Below are 14,090 nucleotides of genomic sequence, written 5' to 3' on the forward strand. Positions count from 1 at the left end.
TTTTTGAGAGAGACAGACACACACACAGAGTGTGAGTGGGGAAGGGATAGAGAGAGGGGGAAGGAGATACAGAATTTGAAGCAGGCTCCAGGCTCTAAGCTATCAGCACAGAGCCCAACACAAAGCTTGGACTCACAAACAGTGAGTTCATGACCTGAGCCGAAGTCTGACGCTTAACTGACTGAGCCTCCCACTGCCCATTTTTCCATCAGATGGGTTTTTTGCTTTTTTTTTTTGTTACTGAATTGTATTGTTCTTTAAATATTTTTTATATTAACCCCTATTTAGCCATATGATTAGCAAATATTTTCTCCCATTCAGTAGGTTGCCTTTTCATTTTGTTGATTTCTTTTGCTGTGTAGAAGCTTTTTAGTTTGATTTATTCCCACTTACTTATTTTTGCTTTTGTTGCCTTTGCTTTTGAATCATTAAAAAACTCATTGCCAAGACCCATGTCAAGGAGCTTAGTGTCTATGTTTTCTTCCAGGAGTTTTATGGTTTCAGGTCTTAAAGTTTACCATTGTAGCCATTTTTAAGTGTATAGCTCAGTAGTGTGAAGTGTATTCACACTGTTGTGCAATAGATCTCCAGAACTTATTCATCTGGCAAAACAGAGACTCCCTACCAATTATTTTTTTTTTTTTTTAAATGAGGTGATGCTTTAATAGGTTGTGCCATCACTCTCAATTTTACATATATTAATAGTTGCAGTATGGAAACCAAATTGGAGCAGAGTAAGAATAGATGATGGAAGCCAATGAATATAGGTCTTGGCCCAGTGCTGACATGATCAATGGATTGTTACCTCATCCGCAAATACATCTGGGTGGCTTACCCTCAAAAATTTTTATTTATTTTTTTATTTTATTTTTTTATTTTATTTTTTATTTTTTTTTATTTTTTATAATATATGAAATTTATTGTCCAAATTGGTTTCCATAAAACACCCAGTGCTCATCCCAAAAGGTGCCCTCCTCAATACCCATCACCCACCCTCTCCTCCCTCCCACCCCCCATCAACCCTCAGTTTGTTCTCAGTTTTTAACAGTCTCTTATGCTTTGGCTCTCTCCCACTCTAACCTCTTTTTTTTTTTTTTTTTTTTCCCTTTTTTCCTCCCCCTCCCCCACGGGTTCCTGTTACGTTTCTCAGGGTCCACATAAGAGTGAAACCATATGGTATCTGTCTTTCTCTGTATGGCTTATTTCACTTAGCATCACACTCTCCAGTTCCATCCACGTTGCTACAAACGGCCATATTTCATTTTTTCTCATTGCCACGTAGTATTCCATTGTGTATATAAACCACAATTTCTTTATCCATTCATCAGTTGATGGACATTTAGGCTCTTTCCATAATTTGGCTATTGTTGAGAGTGCTGCTATGAACATTGGGGTACAAGTGCCCCTATGCATCAGTACTCCTGTATCCCTTGGATAAATTCCCAGCAGTGCTATTGCTGGGTCATAGGGTAGGTCTATTTTTAATTTTCTGAGGAACCTCCACACTGTTTTCCAGAGCGGCTGCACCAATTTGCATTCCCACCAACAGTGCAAGAGGGTTCCCGTTTCTCCACATCCTCGCCAGCATCTATAGTCTCCTGATTTGTTCATTTTGGCCACTCTGACTGGCGTGAGGTGATACCTGAGTGTGGTTTTGATTTGTATTTCCCTGATAAGGAGCGACGCTGAACATCTTTTCATGTGCCTGTTGGCCATCCGGATGTCTTCTTTAGAGAAGTGTCTATTCATGTTTTCTGCCCATTTCTTCACTGGGTTATTTGTTTTTCGGGTGTGACTCCCTACCAATTAAACAACAACTCATCACCTCTTTGGTTAAGTTATTCCTAAATATTTTGTTCTTTTTCATGCTATTGTAATTGGAATTGTTTTCTTAATTTTCTTTTCAGTTAGTTTTCTTTTCAGATTTTTGTGTTGACAGAGCATTTTAATACATGAGAATTTTTATAAATGCCCAAGAGCTAAGATTTCCAGGGAAATATCTGCAGAGTAGTATCAGGCAGTAAGACCACAAGTGTTCACATAGCAGGTTGCTATATGATACAGAAATGTAGTTTATTACTAGATGGCATCCAGAGACACTAGAGGGCAGCACTGGCCCACCCAATGCTCTGGTCCTGAGGACTCGGTGACCAGAACTTCAAAAGATCCCATTTGCTCCAGTGACTCTCAATCCTGCTCTTAGAATCACTGGAAGGCTTGTTAAAAATGGCTGGTTACATAATTTGTGAGGTTCAGAGTAAAATGAAAATGCTGGTCCTATGTTCAAAAAGTAGGAAAAATGCCTCTAATGTTACTAAAATAATATAAAGCTTTTTCTTTTTTACTACAGCCTCCCCTTTCCCCCTTCATAATTTGTCCTGGTAATTTTATTTACTTGCCTAATATTATTCTAAATAAAGAAATATTTAAAACTTTAAATAATAAGCCTGAATTTTACTGTTACTCTTTATATTGTGCACTAACAGTTTTAAATGCAAGTATCAGAGCATTTAGCCTTTACGCAGAATTACCAACATTACCCAATTCATATTTTGTAGCTAACTCATGCATATGTACGTCATTCTTACCAGAACATGGAAACACTGCACAAAATTAACTCGATTTATTTTTATTTTACTTCTTTTTAAAATTTAATTAATTAATTAATTAATTATACTTCTTGATATGTGTACATTTAGCAACAACACTATATAGAAGTCGGTGGCTTTCATAATATGCTTACCTTGCATTCACTTTGGGTCTTGAACAATTCCCAACATCGTGGGTCAAACCAAAATTCTATGTTTACTGGGACATTGTAAGTGTTCCACATGAATGGAGCAGCAAGGAATGGCAGACATACATGAACCTGTGTCTTCTTTGCTCATGGGTACTGCATTATCCCATCGGACATCACTTATAAAATACAAAATAAAATTATACTCCACACACAAAACTTTATTCCATTTCAGGGCAACTACTATGGGCAACTAGTAGTATTACTGTGGACAACTAGTAATTCATTCAAGGACACCTTAGGGAGTCCCACACAATCTCATTAACAAATGAGTCTGGATCCTGCCAAGACCACAGACTACAGCTCAGAGGTGGGGATTTTCAGCAAGGTCAGACTTCTTTTTGTCTAAGAAGTAACAGCAAAGACCTCCTTATACTATTCTCAGGTATACCCAATTAGCATGGCAATTAAGAGCAGTTTCTTCAGAATTACACAGACTTAGATTTGAATCTCAGTTTTACCACTTTCTTTGATCTGGGTAAGTTTTTTTCTTCTCCACATTTTAGTTCTTTTATCTTTAAAATGGAGATGGTAATAGTACAAACATCATAGAATGCTTGTAGGATTATAGGAGATTTTGTAAAATAAGAGTTTAGTACAGTGCCTGGCACAATTGGTAGCTACAAGGGAAGAGAAAATATGACAAACACCAGTCTAAGATGCATCCTCACTTAAGGCGTCTTCTGACTACCTTGACTACTGGTCAAGTTCTGAGACAGTTCTGATGACCACTGACTACTCTCTGACTACCTTGCTTCTCGTTGTCTTCACTTGGTAGAGGATGGAGTAACTGACACAATTAGAAAATAGAAATAAGTTGAAAGTATAAAAAATTAGTAAGATAAAAGTAAACTGTCATTATTGGAAGGTGATATGATTGTGTGCCTGAAAAACCCAAGATAATCAACTCAAAAATTACTACTACTACCACCACCACCATGACTACTATTACTACTACTATTATGAGAGAAAGACACAAATGGAAGGAAGGAGAAATCAGTAAGGTAGCTGAATACAAAAAATTAATATGCTGAAATCAAAAGCCTTTGTGTACACAAATACACAATCAGAAGATATATTGGGGAAGAAAATCCCCTTTCCAATAGCAACACAAAATAATAAATCCTTAGGAATAAAATATGCAAAACTTTTTTTGAGAAAAATGTTAAAACATTTTCAAAGATATAAATGCAGTCTTGAACAAAGAGAAAGATATAGCATATTCTTAGGAATGGGAACGCTAAAAAAAATCTTCCTGTTAATTTATAAATTACTGTGATTTCAATAAAAATGCCAATAAGTTTATCTGGGGGCAATTAAGCTGATTTCTTTTTATTATTTTTTTATTTTTTTAATGTTTATTTATTTTTAAGAGACAGAGAGAGACAGAGCATGAGGAGGGGAGGGGCAGAGAGAGAGGGAGATACAGAATCTGAAGTAGGCTCCAGGCTCCGGGCAGTCAGTACAGAGCCCGATGCGGGGCTTGAACTCACAAACCAGGAGATCATGACCTGAGCTGAAGTCAGACACTTAACCAACTGAGCCACCCAGGCACCCCAATTAGGCTGATTTCTAAATTTATGGTGGGAAGTAAGCAAAAATAGTAAAACTCTCAAATGGAAGAACTGTAACGGCACTGAGATTAGTGATATCAAATAATAAGAAAAACCCTATATAGCCTTAATTATTAAAACAGTATGGTACTTGTGCATGAACAGACTGACAGATAAGTGGAACCAATGAAAATGTCTAGAAATAGAACAAATACATATTAGTATATGATAGGGGTTACATTTCAAATCTACAGAATAAACATGTGTCTTTTAAATAAATGGTTTTAGGACAATTGGATAGATTTTTCAAAAAAGATAGGTGAATTCATATATTGTACTGTACACTTGGATAAACTTCGATCAATAGATTTAATTTAAAAAATCATACATAAAAAGTTCACGCATTAAAGAACTAGAAGAATACATGGAATAAGTCTTTTAGAACCATGGAGGGATGAAAGCCTTTCTAGTTAACCATAAAATAAATGATTAATTTATTCTACATAGAATATATTCTGAATGGCAGAATACACCATAAACAAAGCCAAAAGACAAATTACAACCTGAAAAAAATTACAAATCTATCAGACTTACTCGTAATAAGTTAAATGCAAATTAAAATCACATCACAGCAGATAGAGAAAATTCAAAAGTTTGACCGCACACTCTTTTGGCAAGGTAAGGAGAAACTGACAATCTCATACTTTGCAGATAGGAGTGCAAAATGGTGCAATCCCTAAGGAGAACAATTTTAGAAATATTTATTGTAAATTGTAAATACATTTTCCCATGACCCAACAATTACACTCTGGGAATCATTCTTAAATTTAATTCTGTCTTGGCAACAGCTTTTCGGAGGACTCAGACTAACACATACCCTTTGTGTGGGAAAGGTGGAAATACCTGCATGTATTTATATAAAATACATCAGAAGGATATAAGAAAAGAAATTAAGGGAAGCAATAGAAATGGGGTTGTGGGAATGGATTAGGTGGGAAAAAAGGAGAGAGCAAGACTTTTGAATCAATGTGATGAATGTATTATCTATGCAAAATATAAATTTAAAAGGCTTTTGGAGAATTAAAAAAAAATTTCTATTGTGAAAGACTCATGGGTAATTGCAGACATAGTAGAGAGGTCCCATATACCCTTACCTAATTGCCCCAAATCGCTACATTTTACATAACTATAGTAAAATATGAAAACTGGAAATTGACACTGACACAATGTGTGTATGATTCTAAGCCACTTCATCCCATGTGCAGATTTGTGTAACCACCACTACTATCAAGGCACAAAATTACCCCATCACCACAAGAAGAAAGAATTTGATTGTACATACTAGAGGGAAAGCAGCCAGTTTGGGTTGTTAAGAATTTAGGTCTGAACCTCGGGCTCAAACTCAGAATGACTTGCTTTAAAGAAAGCATTTTGTTCTGAATATATCTGTCAAGTCCATCTGGTCCAGTGTATCATTCAACACCATTGATTGATTTTTTGCCTAGATAATCTGTCCATTGCTGTAAGATGTCCACTCTCACCACTGTTGTTTAACATAGTGTTGGAAGGCTTAGCCTCAGCAATCAGACAACAAAATGAAATAAAAGACATCCAAATTGGCAAAGAAGAAGTCAAACTTTCACTTTTTGCAGATGACATGATATTATACATGGAAAACCCGAAAGACTCCACCAAAAATCTGCTAGAACTGATACATGAATTCAGCAAAGTCGCAGGATACAAAATAATTACAGAAATCAGTTGCATTTCTATACACCAATAATGAAGCAACAGAAAGACAAATCAAGAAATTGATCCCATTTACAATTGCACCAAGAATATAAAATACCTAGCAATAAACCTAACCAAATATATGAAAGATGTGTACGCTGAAAACTGTAGAAAACTTATGAAGGAAATTGAAGAAGACACAAAGAAATGGAAAAACATTCCATGCTCATGGATTGGAAGAACAAATATTGTTAAAATGTCAATACTACTCAAAGCAATCTACACATTCAATGCAATCCCAACCAAAATTGCACCAACATTCTTCTCAAAGTTAGAACAAGCAATCCTAAAATTTATATGGAACCACAAAAGACCTTGAATAGCCAGTTATGTTGAAAAAGAAAACCAAAGTGGGAGGCATCACAATCCTGGACTTTAGCCTCTACTACAAAGCTGTAATCATCAAGACAGTATGGTATTGGCACATAGACCAATGGAATAGAATAGAGAACCCAGAACTGGACCCACAAATATATGGCCAACTATCTTTGACAAAGCAGGAAAGAGTATCCAATGGAAAAAAAAGACAGTCTCTTGAGCAAATGGTGCTGAGAGAACTGGACAGCAACATGCAGAAGAGTGAAACTGGACGACTTTCTTACACCATACACAAAAATAAACTCAAAATGGATGAAAGACCTAAATGTGAGACAGGAAACCATCAAAACCCTAGAGGAGAAAACAGGCAACAACCTCTTTGACCTCAGCGGCAGCAATTTCTTGCTCAACATATCTCTGAAGGCAACAGAAATAAAAGCAAAAATGAAATACTGGGACCTGATGAAGATAAAATGCTTCTGCACTGCAAACGAAACAACCAACAAAACTAAAAGGCAACTGATAGAATGGGAGAAGATATTTGCAAATGACATATTGGATAAAGGGTTAGTATCCAAAATCTATAAAGAACTTATCAAATTCAACACCTGAAAAACAAATAATCCGGTGAAGAAATGGGCAGAATGCATGAATAGACACTTTTCCAAAGAAGACATCCAGATGGCCAACAGACATGTGAAAAGATGCTCAACATCACTCATCATCAGGGAAATACAAATCAAAACTACATTGAGATACCACCTCACACCAGTCAGGGTGGCTAAAATTAACAACTCAGGAAACAACAGATGTTGGTGAGGATGTGGAGAAATGGGAACCCTCTTGCACTGTTGGTGGGAATGCAAACTGGTGCAGCCACTCTGGGAAACAGTGTGGAGGTTCCTCAAAAAATTAAAAATAGAACTATCCTACGACCCAGCAATAGCACTACTGCGAATTTATCCAAAGGATACAGGAGTGCTGATTCATAGGGGCACATGTACCCCAATGTTTTTTTAAATTTTTATTTATTTATTAATATGAAATTTATTGTCAAATTGGTTTCCATACAACACCCAGTGCTCATCCCAAAAGGTGCCCTCCTCAGTGCCCATTACCCATCCTACTCTCCCTCCCAACCCCCATCAACCCTCAGTTCTTAGTTTTTAAGAGTCTCTTATGGTTTGGCTCCCTCCATCTCCAACTTTTTTTTCCTCCCCCTCCCCCATGGGTTCCTGTTAAGTTTCTCAGGATCCACATAAGAGTGAAACCATATGGTATCTGTCTTTCTCTGTATGGCTTATTTCACTTAGCATAACACTCTCCAGTTCCATCCACGTTGCTACAAAGGGCCATATTTCATTCTTTCTCATTGCCACGTAGTACTCCATTGTGTATATAAACCACAATTTCTTTATTCATTCATCAGTTGATAGACATTTAGGCTCTTTCCATAAGAGAAAGGCTATTGTTGAGAGTGCTGCTATAAACATTGGGGTACAAGTGCCCCTGTGCATCAGTACTCCTGTATCCCTTGGGTAAATTCCTAGCAGGGCTATTGCTGGGTCATAGGGTAGGTCTATTTTTAATTTTTTGAGGAACCTCCACACTGTTTTCCAGAGCGGCTGCACCAGTTTGCATTCCCACCAACAGTGCAAGAGGGTTCCCATTTCTCCACATCCTCTCCAGCATCTAGTCTCCTGATTTGTTCATTTTAGCCACTCTGACTGGCATGAGGTGATATCTGAGTGTGGTTTTGATTTGTATTTCCCTAATGAGGAGTGATGTTGAGCATCTTTTCATGTGCCTGGTTCAACATCGCAAATCAATCAATGTGAGGTCAGGTCATGTTCTCATGGTTTGTGGGTTTAAGCCCCAGCTGAGGCTCAGTGCTAACAGCACGGAGCCTGCTTGGGATTTGTTCTCTCTCCCTCTCTCTGCCCCCCCCCCCACTTGTTCTCACTCTCTCTCTCTCTCTCAATATAAATAAATAAACCTAAAAAAAAATTAAAAAGCAGCAGGCCACCAGAATTCTAGACTTAGCATATTCTCAATCTGTTAAGAGGCCAGAGTTAGGTCAGAAAAAAGGAAAAGAGTAAGGTATGGAGTATGAAGACAGGGGTGGAAGTTGAGGTGAGGACCTGTCTCCTTTGAAACTCATCAGCTTAGTAGCATACAGCCTGAATAGTTCCATTATTCTACTGAGTATATCAAGACTGGCCAACAATCTCATCAGACTAATGTTCTAAGAGCCTTCCTCAAGAAAATGCTTTAGGATGAAAGAGATGGCCAGAATGCCATTTGCAGATGAAACAGGCATCTTTTACATCCATCCTTGGTCAGTAAGGATTGGTTCCTTGTAGACCCTTTTAAGTACTAAAACAAAATATACATTTTCGTGCTGTGGAAGGACATCATACAGAGTCCAAAGCAATTATATATGACATTAGTAGGCATTCTCTTGATAAAATTCTCCTAATCTTAGAAAATGCATCCTTCACATAACTGCTGTGAGGAATCGCTTAGATTCTTTTAAATACAGATACTGAGAGAGATGTTTATTCTTTCCTCAGGGGCTGCTAAATAGGAATGACATAACGCTGAAACTGCCTGCAACGATGTCCCTGCTTGGTAAAGTCCAAGCTCAGTAAGTGTGATGTTAAAGAGAAAAATTATTCATAATACTTGTTAAGAAACTCATGGGGGAGGGGAAGGGAAAAAAAAGAGGTTAGAGTGGGAGAGAGCCAAAGCATAAGAGACTCTTAAAAACTGAGAACAAACTGAGGGTTGATGGGGGGTGGGAGGGTGGGGAGGGTGGGTGATGGGTATTGAGGAGGGCATCTTTTGGGATGAGCACTGGGTGTTGTATGGAAACCAATTTGACAATAAATTTCATATATTATAAAAAAATAATACTTGATAAAGAATGGTAAGGCAGACTTTACTTAGGGGGGACTATCATAATAGATATAGGGACCACTATAATGGGGTTTTGCAGTAGAGATACTGGGCTCAACTCCAAATATAACAAGGAAAATTGGGAATTTATAGCCAAGGAGTAGGGTAGGGGAGGGAAAATTAAGCGGAAACATCAAGGGTAAGGGAGGAGTCTAGAAAAACAACCTAACAGGATTCTTGCTGAAGGCAGGCCAGCAAGATCAGACCTCACAGGGGGGATGGTGGAAGATGAGGAGCCCTATCAGATATTGAGGGGAATGAGATATGAAGGATGGGAGATTCTGAGAAACTGACTCAGTAGGGCTCTTGCCACAATTCGACAATGCAGGGATGAACACAGAAGCCCAAAAGTTAGGGCTTGGTTGAGAAGAGAGTTTGGAGGAACCTGACTAAACTTTGGTTAAAGAGATACTCTGCCAGTGAAAGGCGTCACAGAGAGAAAATCAGATCCAAGGTTGCAGAGAAATGAAAATTTTTGAATATGTGAACTCAACTCCAGCACTGGATTTCCCAGTTTCCTGTTATATGAGCCAATACATTTCTTTTCTTCCTTCAAATTTATTTGAATTAGGTGTCTGTCATTTGTGAACGGAAGACAGCTCATTAATCCAAACAGAGAATTGATTTGATGAATAAGTTTGAGGTCATGGGTAGAAGATTAAAAGGAGTGAGTCAATGGCAGAATTAGAAAGTCTAAATTTCCAGGGCACCTGGGTGGCTCAGTTGGTTAAGCATCCGACTCTTGATTTTTGCTTATGTAATGATCTCACACTTTGTGAGGTCAAGCCCTGTGTGGGGCTCTGAGCTGGCAGCACAGAGCCTTCTTGGGATTCTCTCCCCCTCCCTCTCTCTCTCTCTAAAAAAACTCTCTCTAAAAATGTCTACATTTCCAAGCTAACACAGCATCATACACAATATACAGACTTCCTATATACCTTCTTACTGTATCCTCAGGGCTATAGGCTTAAAGAGAATATTGTATAAATGGCATAGCAATGTTTGTGAAACTAGGATTCCAGAATTGAAAAGTTTTGCAAATTGGGTAATATAATAGCTGACACTTGTTAGATATATACTTTATTCTAGGCATGCTAAGTGCCTTATGTGCATTATTTTAATTAATTCCCATTTCACAGATGAGGAGAATAAGACTCAAGAGATATTAAGAACCCATCAACAGACAGCTACCTACTAACCTCAGGTTTGGTATCTGAACATAGATACTACTCCTGAATGCATACACTTCAAAAAAATGTTTTATTGAGATATAATTCCCATATCATACCATACATACCAGATTTATCTAAAGTATGCAATTCAATGTTTTTGGTATACTCACAGATATGTATAATCATCACTGTAGTTTTAGAACATTTTAATCACCTAAAAAAGAAACATCATACCTTTTAGTTATCACCCCTAGGGCCTCCCCAACCCCCAACTCTAAGCAACCACTAATCTACTTTCTGTCTCTATAGATTACCCTGTTCTGGACTTTCACATAAGTGGACTCATATAATATGTGATTTTTTGGTTCACTTCTTTCACCTAGCATTATGTTTTTGAGGTTCATCATAGTATGTATCAGTACTTCATTTTTTATGGCTGAGTAATATTTCTATGGGTATACCACATTTTACTTACCCACTCATCCATTGATGAATATTTGTGTTGTTTCCACCTTTTGGCTATTATGAATAATGCTGCTATAAATATTCATGTACAAGTTTCTGTGTGGACATATTTTTATTTCTCTTGAAAATATACCTAAGAGTAGAATTGCTGGGTCATATGGTAGCTCTATGTTTAATCACTTGAGGAATTCCCAGACTGTGTTCCAAAGTGGCTGCAGCATTTTACAGTATCATCAGCAGTGTATGAGGGTTTCATTTCTCCAATCCTTGCTAGCACTTGTTGTTATCTGACTTTTTGATTTGAGCCATTCTAGTGGATATGAAGTGATATCTCATGGTGGTTTTGATTTTGCATTTCTTTGATGAACATCATTTTATGTACTTACTGGTTATCTGTGTATTTGAAGAAACATCTTTCAGATCCATTGCCCATTTTGGAATATGGTTGTCTGTTATTAAGTTGTAAGAGTTCTTAAAATTAAAAAAAAAAGTTTATTTTTGAGAGACAGAGAGAGCATGAGCAGGGGGTGGGGGGGGTGCACAGAGAGAGTGAGACACAGAATCTGAAGCAGGCTCCAGGCTTTGAGCTGTCAACACAGAGCCCCATGCAGGGCTCAAACTCACAAGCCATGAGATCATGACCTGAGCCAAAGTCGGACGTTTAACTGACTGAGCCACCCAGACTACCCTAAGTTGTAAGAGTTCTTTATATATTCTAGATACAAATCCCTTATCAGATATATGATTTGTATTTTCACAATCTTGATAGTGTCCTTTGATGCACAAAATTTTTAATTTTGGTGAAGTCCATTTTTCTTTTGTTGCCTGTGCACATGCACCCCAATGTTTATGGCAGCACTATTGACAATATTCAAAGTATGGAAAGAGCCAAAATGTCCATCGACTGGTGAATGGATAAAGAAGATGAGGTGTTTGTGTGTGTGTGTGTGTGTGTGCGCACAATGGAATACTACTTGGCAATGGAAAGAATGAAATCTTGCCATTTGTAACAACATGGATGGAACTAAAGTATATTATGCTAAGTGAAATAAGTCAATCAGAGAAAGATATCATATGATTTCACTCATATGTGGAATTTGAGAAACAAAAGATGAAGATAGGGGAAAGGCAGAAAAAATAAGATAAAAACAGGGAGGCAAACCATGAGACTCATAAATACAGAGAACAAACTGAGGATTGCTGGAGGAGTGGGGGTAGAGGGATGGGCTAAATGAGTGATGGGCATTAAGGAGGGCACTTTTTGGGATGAGCACTGGGTGTCATATTTAAGAGATAAATCAGTGGGTTCTACCTCTGAAGCCAAGAGGTATGTTAACTATGTTAACAATGTATGTTAACTAACTTGATTTTAAATTAAAAAAATTTGTGGGTTAACAAAACTTCAACATTAAGTAGCTCAAGACATCTTTTTCCTTAAAATAAATTTTTATGTTTTCAAAAAAATAAAAAGTTTCTCTCACTGGTTGTTACACTATTTGGTTAACAATAAGCAGAGGGGTGCCTGGGTCGCTCCGTTGGTTAAGCATCCACTCTTGATTTCAGCGGAGATCATGATCTCATGGTCATCTGACAGAGTAGAGCTTGAAGCCTGCTTGGGATTCTCTCCCTCTCTTTCTGTCCCTCCCCTACCTGGACTCTGTGCTGACAGCTCAGAGCCTAGAGCTTGCTTTGGATTCTGTGTCTCCCTCTGCCTCTCTCCCCTGCTCATGCTCTGTCTCTCTCTGTCTCTCAAAAAATAAAATAAAATGTTAAAAAAATAAATGTCTGGTAAAAATAAATGTCTGGTAGAATTCCCCTAGGTAGAAGACCCAGGACTCTTATTTTTTGGGATATTTTTTTAATAACTGATTCAATTTCTTTGCTAGTTATGGTCCTGTACAAATTTTCCCATTTCTTCCTGTTTGAGTTATGGTAGTGTGTGACTGTCTAGGAATTTGTCCATTTCTTTCAGATTTTCCAGTGTTGGCATATATTATTTTCATAGTACTCTCTTATAATTGTTTGCATTTCTATGTTGTTGGTTGTGATCTCTCTTCTTTCATTTTTGATTTTATGTATTGGCTCCTCTGTCTTTTCTTTCGGAGAGACCTGGCTAGGGGGTTATCAATTTTGTTTATTCTTTCAGAAAGCCAGCTCTTAGTTTCATTGATCTACTGGGGATTTTTTTTTTTTTAATTCTGTATCATTTATTTCTGTTCCAATCTTTGTTATTTCCCTTTTTCTGCTGGCCTTGGGCTTTATTTGGGGCTCTTTTTCTAGCTAATTTAGTTGTAAGGTAAGGTTATGTACTTGGGGCCATTCTTGCTTCTTGAGAGAGGCCTGAATTGCAATGTATTTTCCTCCTAAGACTGATTTTGCTGCATACCAAAGGGTTTGGACTGTTGTGTGTTCATTTCCATTTGCTTACATGTATTTTTAAATGTCTTCTTTAATTTCCTGGTTAATCCATTCATTCTTTAGTAGGATGTTCTTTTTTTATTTATTTTTTTTTCAACGTTTATTTATTTTTTTTTTGGGGGGGACAGAGAGAGACAGAGCATGAACGGGGGAGGGTCAGAGAGAGAGAGGGAGACACAGAATCGGAAACAGGCTCCAGGCTCTGAGCCATCAGCCCAGAGCCCGACGCAGGGCTCAAACTCACGGACCGCGAGATCGTGACCTGGCCGAAGTCGGACGCTCAACCGACTGCGCCACCCAGGCGCCCCAGGATGTTCTTTTTTTAAAAAAAAAATTTTAATATTTATTTTTGAGGGGGGGGTGGAGGGACAGAGAGAGGGAGACACAGAATCTGAAGTAGGATCCAGGCTTTGAGCTGTCAGCACAGAGCCCAAAGTGGAGCTCAAACTCAAGAGCAGTGAGATCATGACCTGAGCCAAAGTCAGAGGCTTAACCAACTGAGCCACCCAGGCACTTCAATAGGATGTTCTTTAATCTCCATGTATTTGGGGCTTTCTAAATTTTTTCTTGGGGTTGATTTCAGGTTTCATAGTATTGTGATCTGAAAATATGCATGGTTTG

General features: G+C 37.8%; 1 long non-coding RNA gene across 2 annotated transcripts in view; it reads left to right on the forward strand.

Annotated features, from left to right (window-relative positions):
• The window catches only part of LOC123593089, a 179,505-nt gene that overhangs the window by 44,226 nt on the left and 121,189 nt on the right, over positions 1-14,090 (forward strand). The window contains exon 2 of one of the 2 annotated variants that reach the window (XR_006710114.1): positions 9,033-9,106. The exons of the other annotated variant lie outside the window; for it this stretch is intronic. This is a non-coding gene — a long non-coding RNA (uncharacterized LOC123593089). The remainder of the gene's footprint in view (positions 1-9,032; positions 9,107-14,090) is intronic. 2 annotated transcript variants of the gene reach the window in all.

Source organism: Leopardus geoffroyi, chromosome D4, assembly GCF_018350155.1.
Source record: "Leopardus geoffroyi isolate Oge1 chromosome D4, O.geoffroyi_Oge1_pat1.0, whole genome shotgun sequence".
Taxonomy (NCBI): Eukaryota; Metazoa; Chordata; class Mammalia; order Carnivora; family Felidae; genus Leopardus; species Leopardus geoffroyi.